Below are 14,677 nucleotides of genomic sequence, written 5' to 3'. Positions count from 1 at the left end.
TTGGTTAAGCCTAAGTCACGTGCCTTCCCTTGAAGTGAAGGGCTAGAGCATTACAATGGGCAGGACCCTTCTCAGATTGTAACCTCTTTATCCTGTTCACTGCTATATTTTCAGGATCTAGTGTCTGGTACATAGCAGGTGCTTAACAAATATTTGTTGAATGAGTGGATAAATCATTTCGTGAATAGTGTAAACTTTTTTTTTTTTTTTTTGGAGGGTCTATAACTTTATTGGAGAATCAGTAGTTCTCATCCACATTAATTGTCTGTAGATTTTTGAAAGTGGCAACAGGTACATAGGTAACCAATGTGCAGAGCTTGTTTGGTGAATCTTCATCTTCTTTAGGTTTTCTGGACAACCGCACACGGATATGGTATGGGACATTCCTTATTCTTTTGACCCAGATGGCTTTACTGAGCCTGGTGTCAGTGCGTATACCTGGGGTTCCCATCACCTTGATGACAAATTTCTGGATTTCTTTGAGTGCCTAAGGGCATGCTTCTTGAACTCACTCTATAGATGTGCTTGTGAACATTGATAGTGTATTCTCTGTGTACCACCTTGTCTATGGCAGATGGGCCCTTCTTCTTGCTGCCCTTCTTTGTGGGAGCCATTCTGCCAGGCCTGGGTTCGAAAGAGTGTAATCTTTCCTTAGTGAACCTAGAAATCTTCAAAATTGGTGATCTTATGCACACTGAGGATAGGTGTGAAATTTCTTGAGATATTCACATAATTTTACCCAACCAAAGTACAGTTTGTTGTTTTTTTCTTTGTTAAAGTTTCTTCCAGTAGACACTAGAGGAATTATGCTAAGACCCAGCATTTCCACTAACCCTTACATTCTTTTGGCTTTTTGAGGCTTATTCTGATCCTGCTTTGTCTCTGGAAACACAGTCAAGTACACTTTTTCCTCAAGATAAAGTAAATTACTTTAATTTAGATTATCTTTAGTGTCTTAGAGTGAGTACCCTATAGGCTTTTGTTAGTTGAAAGTTTAATAAAGTTTAAATTAAGGTGTGTTTTTTTTTCAACAAAGATAAACATCTCCCCCTCCCAACCCCAGCCTGTATTACAGTGGCTTCCTTTCAGGATATTGACTGAATCGGGGGGTCTTGGTTTCTTTGCTACAAACACTGACTGTTTTGGGGGGAGGGAGGCTCAATTTCCTTATTTCTAAAAGAAGGGGGTTGATTCAGATCAAAGCTACTCAGACTTGACTGCCCATTACAATCACCGAGGAGATTGAAATAAATACTGACGCTTAGCACCATCCTTAGAGAATCTGATTTAAATGGTGGAGCCACCAGTATTTTTAAAGCTCTTTAGGGGACTTCCCTGGCAGTCCAGTGGTTAAGACTCTGCTGGCCCAATGTAAGGGGTGCAGGTTCTATCCCCGCTTGGAGAACTAGGACCCCACATGCGATGGGGCCAAATTTTTAAACAATATTTTATTTTATTTAAAATTTTTATTTTAATATTTTATTATTTTAATAAAGCCTGGGAAGCCTGGCATGCTGCAGTCCACGGGATCACAAAGAGTTGGACACGATGAGCCACTGAGTGAGTGAGCGAATGTACAGCCAGAGCTGAGAACTACTGGCTAGATGATTCTAATTTTAAAATGTAGAGTTAGAGTCAGAATGCCAGCCTCACTATTTGGGCAAATCACTTAATCTCCCTAGGACTCAGTTTCTCTATTTGCAAAATGGAGACATTAATAGTACACTGAGTTATGAGAATTCAATGACAGGATCCAACTAACATTTTGCTAACCAAAGTTTAGTTCACAGACCTAACCAGTGGTTTCTGCATTACTTGGGTGCTTAGAAATGCAAAATCTCAGGTTTCCCACCCCCAGACCAACTGAAATAAAATCTGCATTTTAAAGATCCCCAAATGATTCTACATGATTCTTATGGGCTTCTCAGGTGCCCCAGTGGTAAAGAATCTGCCTTCAAGCAAGAGAGGAGGGTTCAATCCCAGGGTCGGGAAGATTGCTTGGAGTAGGAAACGGCAACCTGTTGCAGGGAGGAAGCCAATTCTGACTCCATGCTGGAAACTGTTTCTTTAACTTGCTTTTGTTATTATAATCATACTCAATGGCTTGCCTGGACCCTGTCCCTCTACTTGACTGTAAACTAAAATGCCTTCATTCTGCTCATGTAGAGATAATTTGTCCCTGCCCACCTGTGAATAGAAGAGATGAACACACCCCTTCTGAAGGCTGGCCATTCCCTTGGAGATGTTTTGCAATACTCAAGACCCTTCACTTCCCCACTGCATCTCCCTCTCTATTCTACCATTTGACTTTAGTTCCTCATTGCTTCTTTCTCTCTGATCTATAAAAGAACCTGGTATCCAGACCCCAGTAAGATGGTAATTTTGAGGTGCTAGCCTGCCATCTTCTTGCTCAGTTGGCTCCCCGATTAAAGTCTCTTCCTTGCCTCAAGACCTTGTCTCTCAGATTGATTGGCCTATTGTGTGCTAAGCAGAGCGAGCTTGGACTCGGTAACAAATCTACTCCAGTATTCTTGCTTAGGAAATCTCATGCACAGGGGAGCCTGGCAGGCTACATGGGGTCTTGAAGAGTTAGAAATGACTGAGCGACTGAGCACCAAATGATTCTTATTCATGTTACAATTTGAGAAGCACTGGCGTTGAGGATTTAGTAGACCATCCAGCACACAGTAAAGGTTCAGCGTTAGTCGTTACTAATATTTATACTGATAATTCTCAAGATAAATTATTCCATTTCCATCCCTGCCTCTCGAATTTTTTCTGGACCCTCTCATTAATATTTTTGTCTTTGTATCATTTTTTAACCAAAATAAACATTTATTCCCAAAGTTACTCATTATTAATGATGTAAAATACAAATGTTTTAATTATAAGTGGAGAAAACCCAATAATGAAGTTTGAGATTATTTTTTTGTAAATTAAACTGAAAATATTTCTCCATTGCCTATCTTCAGTGCCCTTGACAGCCATACAGTTCTTTCTCAGTTTAGAAAAGTAAAAATGTCACAAAATTAGGACTGGTCTTTAAAACCATCATGTTTGGTATATTCTATTTTAAAGCAGAGTTTATTGAGAGAACAAAAAAATGATTAGTTTAGTTTTTTAAAATTTTGTTTCAAATGCTGTACCTAAACTTTGAGGTGATTTTATGCAAGTGAAGTTAAACAACTAAAGAACCCAATGACATTGTGATTTTTTAAAAAAATTCCATGTTTTCTGGACTTACAGTTCACCATATTACCAAACAAATTCATAAATCAACACAATCCTAAACCCCAAGCTCATTGAATATAGCATTGGCCACCTGAGACTTCACCAAATCGTCTCATTTTATAAGACTATTTTCTGATTCTTCTAACATTTATTTTTACTTACTGGTTTTTGCCTAGAAGATTGTTAAATATTTTAGTGACCATGAATTTTCTGACACAGACCCATTTCTTCCATATTCTTCAGGCTCAATCAAGAGAAAACTCAGACACAGATACAAAGACCTTGATGTTCTGTGGGAGAAAAAGAAAACCTATGCTTTCCTTCCTGACATAAGCCTTCTGTTCTATTTCAGAACACTCAAAGACCTTGGTTGAAGCATAAAGATCTAAGAATGCTGCTACTTGTAATCTTGGTTCAACATACGACGGTTGATATTGGCTGTTAATACCCACGTCTATGAGGGTGGGAGCCTTGATTGGCACCTATATGAAAAAGGAAACAAAGACCACCAGCTACAACCCTAATCACTCCATTTCCCTCCCTTACAAAGGCAGATTTTTTTTGGTATCTGCTTATGAAAGTTAAGGATATTTCTTGTCTTTATGTTAGGGGAAGCACACTGATTGAAACTGCCCACCCTGGCCAGGTACCATAGTAACCATTTGCATGAGTTGTTTTATGACAGGAGATCCTGATAACGAATATGGGACTAATAAGCTACCACCAACCGGAAGAGTTCGGGAAAGATATAAAGGAGACACTGTGTGTCCATCCACTTCCCAGAATCCCTCTCACTAGCATCCATCTTGGCTGAGCGATGCGTGTGCCACCAGGAAAGACTCTGAATTAGAATGATTGGTCAAAGACCACCCGGAAACTAACCCCATCACCATAAAACCTGACGTTGTGAGCCATGTGGCAGAGCAGTTCTCCTGGGTTTCCTTACCCTACTGCTCTCCACCTGGGTGCCCTTTCCCAATAAAATCTCTTGCTTTGTCAGCACATGTGTCTCCTCGGACAATTCATTTCCGAGTGTTAGACAACAGCCCAGTTTCGGGCCCTGGAAGGGGTCCGCCTTCCTGCAACATTTAGAGAACAGAATTGTTAAGCCTGATCCTCTCATTTTCTTGCTACTTCAAGTGTGGTCCTGTGACCAGTAGTGGCACCAATCACCTGGGGGCTAGAAATGCAGAATCTCAGGCCGCACTCCAGGCCTACTTCATCAGAATTTGTGGTGCTTTTGTTTTTATTTTATATCTTTTTTTTTTTTCATAAAACAAGCAATTTTGGGACTTCCCTGGCTGTCCAGTGGTTAAGACTCCACACTTCCACTGCAGGGAGCACGAGTTTCATCCCTGCTTGGGGAACTAAGATCCCACAAGCTGGGTGGAGCTGCCATAAAGTATCATGCCATCCCTTTCCAAAACAGAACTGGTATTTTATTATTATTTTTTTTTAATGTGGACCATTTTTAAAGTCTTTACTGAATTTGTTACAATACTGTTTCTGTTTTATGTTTTGTTTTTTTTGGCCACAAGACATATGGGATCTTAGCTCCCAGACCAGGGCTCAAACCAGCATCCCCGGCATTGGAAGGTGAAATCTTGACCAGTGGGCCACCTGGGAAGTCCAAGAAATGATAGTTTCACAAGATCCCCAAGTGATTTGTATGGACATAAAAATTTAAGAAATACTGTTTTAGACACTTTTATACAATATCTTCTTACTCCATATTTTTAAAAATTGATTTAGGAGAGTATTGACAACTTATCCTGAATATTTTTCCCCTCAAAAGAAATTTAAAAAAACCCCAAATATTAATGTCTTCCATTTTCCCTCAATTGGAGGGAATACTTTTCCCTACATTATCCCCCTTGATTTTCTCATTTTTAGTCATACATTTTATTCATCATTCCAGAAAGTGATTCTGTGAAAAAAGAGGGTGTAAGACTGTTCCTCAGAGCCCCCAGGGACCAAGTGTAAAAACCATCAGTCACACCCCTTATGAGGCAACTAACTCCTTATTGTCAACGTGAAGTTCTTTTGTATCCTCAAGGATGGCTTTCACAAACAGAAAATACTATTCAGAGGCTAATTTGATTCTTGGAAATAAAATTTGATTTAAATTAAATTAAAACAAAAAAAATAAATTAAATTAAAACAAAAACCAAGATCTTTCTTTAGCTTTTAAGATCAACTTACAAATCTTGTTGTTTCTTTGTAAATGTAATTGCATTTTATCTGTAATTTTACAGGGAATTTGCCAATTAATTAAGTTCTTTTAAATAATTTTAAGCCAAGTTTATACATTTAATATATTTTATCTTCTGTTTAAAAATATCAGTGGTTTCTTAACAAAGAACCTCAAGATTGTCACTGATTCTAATAAATCTAATAAATTAATCTTCTAAATAAGTTCTTTCAAATGTCCTACTATGGTTTGCAAACTTGGTAAACTAGTCGTCACTAGTCTAAATCAGTTAGTCATGTTTACATTTTAAGTTAAAACATAAGGCCAATTTGTTAGACAATTAAATACTCAAAATTATCTTAAACATTGCAAGTAGATATACACAAAGAATTCCCACATATAAGACAAAACTATTTATAGTGTAGGTCTGATTTATTCCTCTAGCTCTACACTTAACTGTAAATCTTCATAGGGTGAAAACAGAGGTTCTCAAAGGGCTTCCCTGGTGGCATAATTGGTAAAGAATCCACCAGCCAATGCGTGAGATGCAAGGGTTCCATCCCCTGTCAGGAAGATCCCCTGGAGAAGGGCATGGCAACCGACTCCAGTATTTTTGCCTGGAGAATTCCATAGACAGAGGACCCCGGTGTCCTATAGTCAGAGAGTTTGGCACAACTGAGCACACACAGCAACCTCAACAAAACATTCTCAAGAGAGGGTAATTTTGCCTCACAGGGCACATTTGCCAATGTCCAGGGACATTTTTGTTGTCATAATCTGAGTGGGGGAGAAGTTCTGCTGGCATCTAGTGGATAGAGATCAGGGATGTTGCTACACACCCTACAATGCAAAGGACAGTTCCCCACAACAGAGAATTATCCAGTCCAAAATACCAATGGTGCCAAGGTGGAGAAACCCTGGGTTAAAGGTACCATTTAAGGAGACAATGGTGTCATTGCAAGCAATTTGGGGTCACACACCAAGTGAAATTTGGAGTTATCTTCTCAGCTGCCTGAGATTTGAGTCTGGAGCTACACACATTCATAATGATCTTTATTACAACCAACCTGCTTTACTGTGCCTACTCCCCTCCCCACATTTTTTCATAATGGCTATCCCAGCAGAAAACTCCAAGTTCAGATTCCATAAATGAGGTCAGTTTGCTCTTAGAATCCCCTGAGTAAGTTTAAGTCAAGGCTTACTTACTTTTGTAACTTCTTTTATCTGCGACCGGCGCACTAAGCGTGGGCACGGGCAGCTGCGACCCATGCACTAGGTGTGGCTGAGAGGAGCTACCCCACATCCGAGGTCAGGGGCAGAAGCCGGGAGGACCCCATGCTCCAAGGGTGGCGGCCAAGAGGAGTTACCCCATGTCCGAGGTCGGGGCAGCAGCCGAGAGTGCCAGGCTGCGACGGTGCAGGAACAGCCGAGAGGAGCCACCCCACGTCCGAGGTCAGGGGCAGCAGCCAGGAGGAGCTACCCCGTGCCCAAGGCCAGGGGCGGCGGCCGGGAGGAGCAAACCCACGATCGAGGAGCAGTGGCTGTGTGGGCGCAGGAGGGCCTAGAGGAGCTATCCCACATTGAAGGTCAGGAAGGGTGGTGGGAGGAGATACCCCTCATCCAAGGTAAGGAGCAGCGGCTGTGCTTTGCTGGAGGAGCTGTGAAGAGATAACCCACGCCCAAGGTAAGAGAAACCCAAATAAGATGGTAGGTGTTGCAAGAGGGCATCAGAGGGCAGACACACTGAAACCATACTCACAGAAAACTAGTCAATCTGATCACACTAGGACCACAGCCTTGTCTAACTCAATGAAACTAAGCCATGCCCACGGGGCAACCCAAGACGGGTGGGTCATGGTGGAGAGGTCTGACAGAATGTGGTCCACTGGAGAAGGGAATGGAAAACCACTACAGTATTCTTTCCTTGAGAACCCCATGAACAGTATGAAAAGGCAAAATGATAGGATACTGAAAGAGGAACTCCCCAGGTCAGTAGGTGCCCAATATGCTACTGGAGATCAGTGGAGAAATAACTATAGAAAGAATGAAGGGATGGAGCCAAGGCAAAAACAATACCCAGCTGTGGATGTGACTGGTGATAGAAGCAAGGTCCAATGCTGTAAGAGCAATATTGCATAGGAACCTGGAATGGCAGGTCTATGAATCGAGGCAAATTGGAAGTGGTCAAACAAGAGATGGCAAGAGTGAACGTCGACATTCTAGGAATCAGTGAACTAAAATGGGCTGGAATGGCTGAATTTAACTCAGATGACCATTATATCTACTACACAGGCAGGAATCCCTCAGAAGAAATGGAGTAGCCATCATGGTCAACAAAAGAGTCTGAAATGCAGTTCTTGGATGCAATCTCAAAAACGACAGAATGATCTCTGTTCGTTTCCAAGGCAAACCATTCAATATCACTGTAATCCAAGTCTATGCCCCAACCAGTAACACTGAAGATGCTGAAGTTGAACGGTTCTATGAAGACCTACAAGACCTTTTAGAGCTAACACCCAAAAAAGATGTCCTTTTCATTATAAGGGACTGGAATGCAAAAGTAGAAAGTCAGGAAACACCTGGAGTAACAGGCAAACTTGGCCTTGGAATGTGGAATGAAGCAGGGCAAAGACTAATAGAGTTTTGCCAAGAAAATGCACTGGTCATAGCAAACACTCTCTTCCAACAACACAAGAGAAGACTCTACACATGGACATCACCAGATGGTCAACATCAAAATCAGATTGATTATCTTCTTTGCAGCCAAAAATGAAGAAGCTCTATACAGTCAATGAAAACAAGACCAGGAGCTGACTGTGGCTCAGATCATGAACTCCTTATTGCCAAATTTAGACTTAAATTGAAGAAAGTGGGGAAAACCACTAGACAATTCAGGTATGACCTAAATCAAATCCCTTATGATTATACAGTGGAAGTGAAAAATAGGTTTAAGGGCCTAGATCTGATAGATAGAGTGCCGGATGAACTATGGAATGAGGTTCGTGACATTGTACAGGAGACAGGGATCAAGACCATCCCCATGGAAAAGAAATGCAAAAAGGCAAAATGGCTGTCTGGGGAGGCCTTACAAATAGCTGTGAAAAGAAGAGAGGTGAAAAGCAAAGGAGAAAAGGAAAGATATAAGCATCTGAATGCAGAGTTCCAAAGAATAGCCAGAAGAGATAAGAAAGCCTTCTTCAGCAATCAATGCAAAGAAATAGAGGAAAAGAACAGAATGGGAAAGACTAGAGATCTATTCAAGAAAATTAGAGGTACCAAGGGAACATTTCATGCAAAGATGGGCTCAATCAAGGACAGAAATGGTATGGACCTAAACAGAAGCAGAAGATATTAAGAAGAGGTGGCAAGAATACACAGAAGAACTGTACAAAAAAATCTTCATGACCCGGATAATCATGATGGTGTGATCACTCATCTAGAGCCAGACATCCTGGAATGTGAAGTCAAGTGGGCCTTAGAAAGCATCACTACGAACAAAGCTACTGGAGGTGATGGGATTCCAGTACAGCTATTTCAAATCCTGAAAGATGATGCTGTGAAAGTGCTGCACTCAATATGCCAGCAGTGGAAAACTCAGCAGTGGCCACAGGACTGGAAACTGTCAGTTTTCATTCCAATCCCAAAGAAAGGCAATGCCAAAGACTGCTCAAACTACCACACAATTGCACTCATCTCACACACTAGTAAAGTAATGCTGAAAATTCTCCAAGCCAGGCTTCAGTAATACATGAACCGTGAACTTCCAGATGTTCAAGCTGGTTTTAGAAAAGGCAGAGGAACCAGAGATCAAATTGCCAACATCTGTTGGATCATGGAAAAAGCAAGAGAGTTCCAGAAAAACATCTATTTCTGCTTTATTGACTATGCCAAAGCCTTTGACTGTGTGGATCACAATAAACTGTGGAAAATTCTGAAAGAGATAGGAATACCAGACCACCTGATCTGCCTCTTGAGAAATCTGTATGCAGGTCAGGAAGCAACAGTTAGTACTGGACATGGAACAACAGACTGGTTCCAAATAGGAAAAGGAGTACGTCAAGGCTGTATATTGTCACCCTGCTTATTTAACTTCTATGCAGAGGACATCATGAGAAACGCTGGACTGGAAGAAGCACAAGCTGGAATCAAGATTGCCAGGAGAAATATCAATAACCTCAGATATGCAGATGACACCACCTTTATGGCAGAAAGTGAAGAGGAACTAAAAAGCCTCTTGATGAAAGTGAAAGAGGAGAGTGAAAAAGTTGGCTTAAAGCTCAACATTCAGAAAACGAAGATCATGGCATCTGGTCCCATCACTTCATGGGAAATAGATGGGGAAACAGTGGAAACAGTGTCAGACTTTATTTTTTTGGGCTCCAAAATCACTGCAGATGGTGACTGCAGCCATGAAATTAAAAGATGCTTACTCCTTGGAAGAAAAGTTATGACCAACCTAGACAACATATATGACCCAGCAATCCCGCTGCTGGGCATACACACCGAGGAAACCAGACTTGAAAGAGACACATGTACCCCAATGTTCATCGCAGCACTGTTTATAATAGCCAGGACATGGAAACAACCTAGATGTCCATCAGCAGACGAATGGATAAGAAAGCTGTGGTACATATACACAATGGAGTATTACTCAGCCGTTAAAAAGAATTCGTTTGAATCAGTTCTGATGAGATGGATGAAATTGGAGCCGATTATACAGAGTGAAGTAAGCCAGAAAGAAAAACACCAATACAGTATACTAACACATATATATGGAATTTAGAAAGATGGCAATGACGACCCTGTATGCAAGACAGGAAAAAAGACACAGCTGTGTATAACGGACTTTTGGACTCAGAGGGAGAGGGAGAGGGTGGGATGATTTTGGAGAATGGCATTCTATCATGTATACTATCATGTAGGAATTGAATCGCCAGTCCATGTCTGACGCAGGATATAGCTTGCTTGGGGTTGGTGCATGGGGATGACCCACTGAGATGCTATGGGGAGGGAGGGGAAGGGGGTTCATGTTTGGGAACACATGTAAGTATTAAAGATTTTAAAATTAAAAAAAAAATTAAAAATTTTAAAAAATAAAATAAAAAAAAGCAGAGACATTACTTTGCCGACCAAGGTCCGTCTAGTCAAGGCTATGGTTTTTCCTGTGGTCATGTATGGATGTGAGAGTTGGACTGTGAAGAAGGCTGAGCGCCGAAGAATTGATGCTTTTGAACTGTGGTGTTGGAGAACACTCTTGAGAGTCCCTTGGACTGCAAGGAGGTCCAACCAGTCCATTCTGGAGATCAACCCTGGGATTTCTTTGGAAGGAATGATGCTAAAGCTGAAACTCCAGTACTTTGGCCACCTCATGAGAAGAGTTGATTCATTGGAAAAGGCTCTGATGCTGGGAGAGACTGGGGGCAGGAGAAGAAGGGGACGACAGAGGATGAGATGGCTGGATGGCATCATGGACTCGATGGACATGAGTCTGAGTGAACTCCGGGAGTTGGTGATGGACAGGGAGGTCGGCGTGCTGCGATTCATGGGGTCACAAAGAGTCAGACACGACTGAGCGACTGAACTGAATTGAACTTCTTTTATCTTTTTCATCTGATAAGAGTCAATTAAAAAAAAAAAAAAGCTTTCAGTCCAGAGTGCTTTATTTCACTCTGTTATGAAATTTTATCCTATCTCAGAGGGCTGAAACACTTGAATGCCTCTTACTGGATTCTATTTGTCAAGTTTACTCTGGCTAGATGATCAAGTTCTAAAGTTATTCTAATACCAATTGTACATATATGTGTAAATTAATTAGTAAAATTATGCTATATTAAAGTATATAATGGCCTTCCCAGGTGGTGCTAGTGGTAAAGAATCCACTTACAATGCTGGAGACCTGGGTTCGAATCCTAGATCAGGAAGATCCCCTGGAGAGTGGCATGACAACCCACTCCAGTATTCTTGCCTGGAAAATCCCGTGGACAGAGGAGCCTGGTGGGCTACAGTCGATGGTGTCACAAAGAACCAGACATGACTGAAGTGACTTAGCACACATGCAAAGTAGATAATAATAGCATATATGATATGTATAGTATATATACATTATAGATATATAAATAATATATATTATTGCATGCCCACGATGTGCCAGGTGCTAATACTGTACACTAATATTGCTCTAGACATAAAAGTCACAGTTTAAATTGGCTTATAGGTTCTTGTCTTTCTCTCCATGCCTTCAAACTAATCAAGCTTTCTTATCCATTCATTCAGCAAGTATTTATTGAGTATCTATTATGTGCCAGATACTGTGGGAGATGCTAGGGCTGAGGAAGGGGCCAAGATATACATATTCTCTACTCTCATGACATTCCATTCTAAGGCTGTTTTTAGGATTAAATGAGATAATATATGACAGCCCTTTATACCACCTAAATCACCATGCAAATTCTGAAGATTCAGGCATACAGAGGTTACAGAAGATCTAAGTGGGAAAACTGTTATCTACAAGGTTTACAGTCATCTCAGGGTTGAATTCTGCAAAGTTTCAATTCTTTCTTCTTTATAACAAAAATCACAAATAAACTTGGTTACACTACTCTTGAGTGTGAATGAATAGGGTAGACACAGCCACTAAGAGAGGCGCTACCAACTGCAGTCTATGACGTTCAAGATGGCCCAGAGGGCCAACATCCAGCTAGCAGGTGCGGGGAAGACAGGGAGGATTGTAAATGAGTAGTTGTTTTTTTAAATGTTTATTTATTTAGTTTTGGCTGTGCTGGGTCTTTGCTGCTGAGCAGGCTTTCTCTAGCTGCAGTGAGCCAGGACTACTCTTCGTTGTGGCGCATTGACTTCTTATTTTGGTGGCTTCTCTTGTTGCAGAGCATGGGCTTAGTCGCTCTGAGGCATGCGGGATCTTCCCAGACCAGGAATCGAACCTGTGTCCTCTCCATTGGCAGGAGGATTCTTAACCACTTGACCACCAGGAAAGTCCATGAATAAGTAGTTTTATGAGTCAGGTCTGGATGGTACACTTCACTTTTGCTTGCATTTTATTGGTCAAGCTAGAGCTCAGCTATATGGCATACACTGCAGGGAGGCTGGGAAATGCAGTTCACCTAGGTGTTCAGGAGGAAGAAGATCTAGTTTTAGTGATCAGCTAGCCACTCTCTAGCACCTTCATACATGGAAGATTGATTATTATGGTGAACAGGGGTATATGAAACCCCTGTACTGTGCATCTTGAGTCTTGATACTTGATTCATTTTATACTTCTGAAGCTTAAGACTTACATGTAAAAGAAAGGATAACATGTATGTATGTTAATTTTTTAGGGCAACTCTCTCTGCCTCTTAGAGGCAACTCTCTCTGCCACAGTATTTTCACTTATAAATGAAAACATTGAAATAATAAAGATTAGATCATACATTAATAAAATAGAATAGAATCAATGAAACAAAAGTTGGTTCTGTGATAAGATCAACAAAATTAACCAATCTTTAGCTATATTGACCAAGATAAAAAGAGAGAAGACTCAAATTAATAAAATCAGAAGTGAAAAGGGGACATCATCATTTTCAGTAGCATCAAAAAGAATAAAACACTCAGGAATAATATTAAAGAAAGAAATGAAAAACATATTCTGAAAACTCCCAGGTGGTGCTAGTGGTAAAGAACCCACCTGTCAATGCGGGAGACCTAAGAGACATAGGTTTGATTCCTGGGTTAAGAAGATCCCCTGGAGAAGGAAACAGCAACCCACTCCAGTATTCTTGCCTGGGGAATCCCATGGACAGAAGAGCCTAGCAGGCTATAGTCCATAGGTTTGCAAGGAGTCAGACATGACTGAAGAGACTTAGCACATTCTGAAAACTATAAGACATTGTTGAAATAAATTAAACACCTAGCCAAATGAACAGATATTCATGTTCATGGATCAGAAGAATTAAATTAAGATAGCAATAGTTTTCAACTTGACTTATAGATTGAATACAAAGCCTAAAATGCCTGTTTTACATTGACAAGCTGTTCCTAAAATTCATATGGACATGTCAAGGACACAGAATAGCCAAAACAATCTTTAGAAAGAATAACAAATGTGGACCTAAACTTACCGACTTCAAAACCTAATACAAAACTACATTAATCAATAAAGTGTGGTATTGGCATAAGGACAGACACATATATAGATGAGTGGAATAGAATTAAGAGTCCAGAAATAAACTTTCACATTTACAGTCAATTGATTTTCAACGAGGGTGCCAAAACAATTCCATAAGGCAAGAAGAGTCTTTTCAACAAATGGTTCTGGGACAACTGGATACCCACACACAAAGGAATTAGGTTGGATCACTGCTACACCATATAAGTTAACTTCAAGACTGAAATATGAAAGCAAAAGCTGTAAAACTGTTGGAAAAAAATATAGGCCTATGTCTTCCTGGCCTTGGATTAGGTAATGATTTCTTAGACATGATACCAAAAGCACAAACAACAAAATAAAAAATAGATGAATGGTACTTTATTAAAATTAACAACTGTTGTGCTTTAAAGGACATCATTAAGAAAATAACAAGAACAATAAACAAGATTAAAAGGCAGCCCTCAGAATGGGAAAAAAAATAATTGCAAATGAAACAACTGACAAAGGATTAATCTCCAAAATACATAAAAAGCTCATATAGCTCAATATTAGAAAAATGAACAGCCCAATCAAAAAATTGGCAGAAGACCTAAACAGACTTTTTTTCCAAAGAAGACATACAGATGAGCAATAAATACATGAAAAGATGTTCAGCATCACTAATTAGAGAAACGCAAATCAAAGCTATACAAGGAGTATCACCTCACACCAGTCAAAATAGCCATCATTAAAAATTGTAGAAACAATAAATGCTAGAGAGGATGCAGAGAAAAGGGAAACCTACTACACTGTTTGTATAAACTGATGCAGCCATTATGGAGAACAGTATGGAGATTCCTTAAAAATCTGGGAATAAATCTACCATATTATTCAGCAATCCCACTCCTGGGCATATACTTTGAGAAAGCCACAATTCAAAATGACACATATACTCCAATGTTCATTGCAGCACTATTCACAATACCCAGGACACAGAAGCAACCTAGATGTCCATCTACAGATAAATGGATAAAGAAGATGTGTACATATACACAAAGAAATATTACTCAGCCATACAAATGAACAAATTTGAGTGAGTTTTAGTGAGGTGGATGAAACTAGAGCCTGTTTTA

The 14,677-nt window shown here is 40.3% G+C and overlaps 1 pseudogene; it reads right to left on the bottom strand.

Moving 5' to 3' along the window:
• Positions 1-238: 238 nt before the first annotated feature.
• On the bottom strand, positions 239-614 carry LOC138071950 (large ribosomal subunit protein eL31-like; annotated as a pseudogene).
• Between the last annotated feature and the right edge of the window lie 14,063 nt (positions 615-14,677).

Source organism: Capricornis sumatraensis, chromosome X (assembly GCF_032405125.1).
Source record: "Capricornis sumatraensis isolate serow.1 chromosome X, serow.2, whole genome shotgun sequence".
In the NCBI taxonomy this organism is placed as follows: Eukaryota; Metazoa; Chordata; class Mammalia; order Artiodactyla; family Bovidae; genus Capricornis; species Capricornis sumatraensis.
This window is presented reverse-complemented; position numbering and strand designations above follow the sequence as displayed.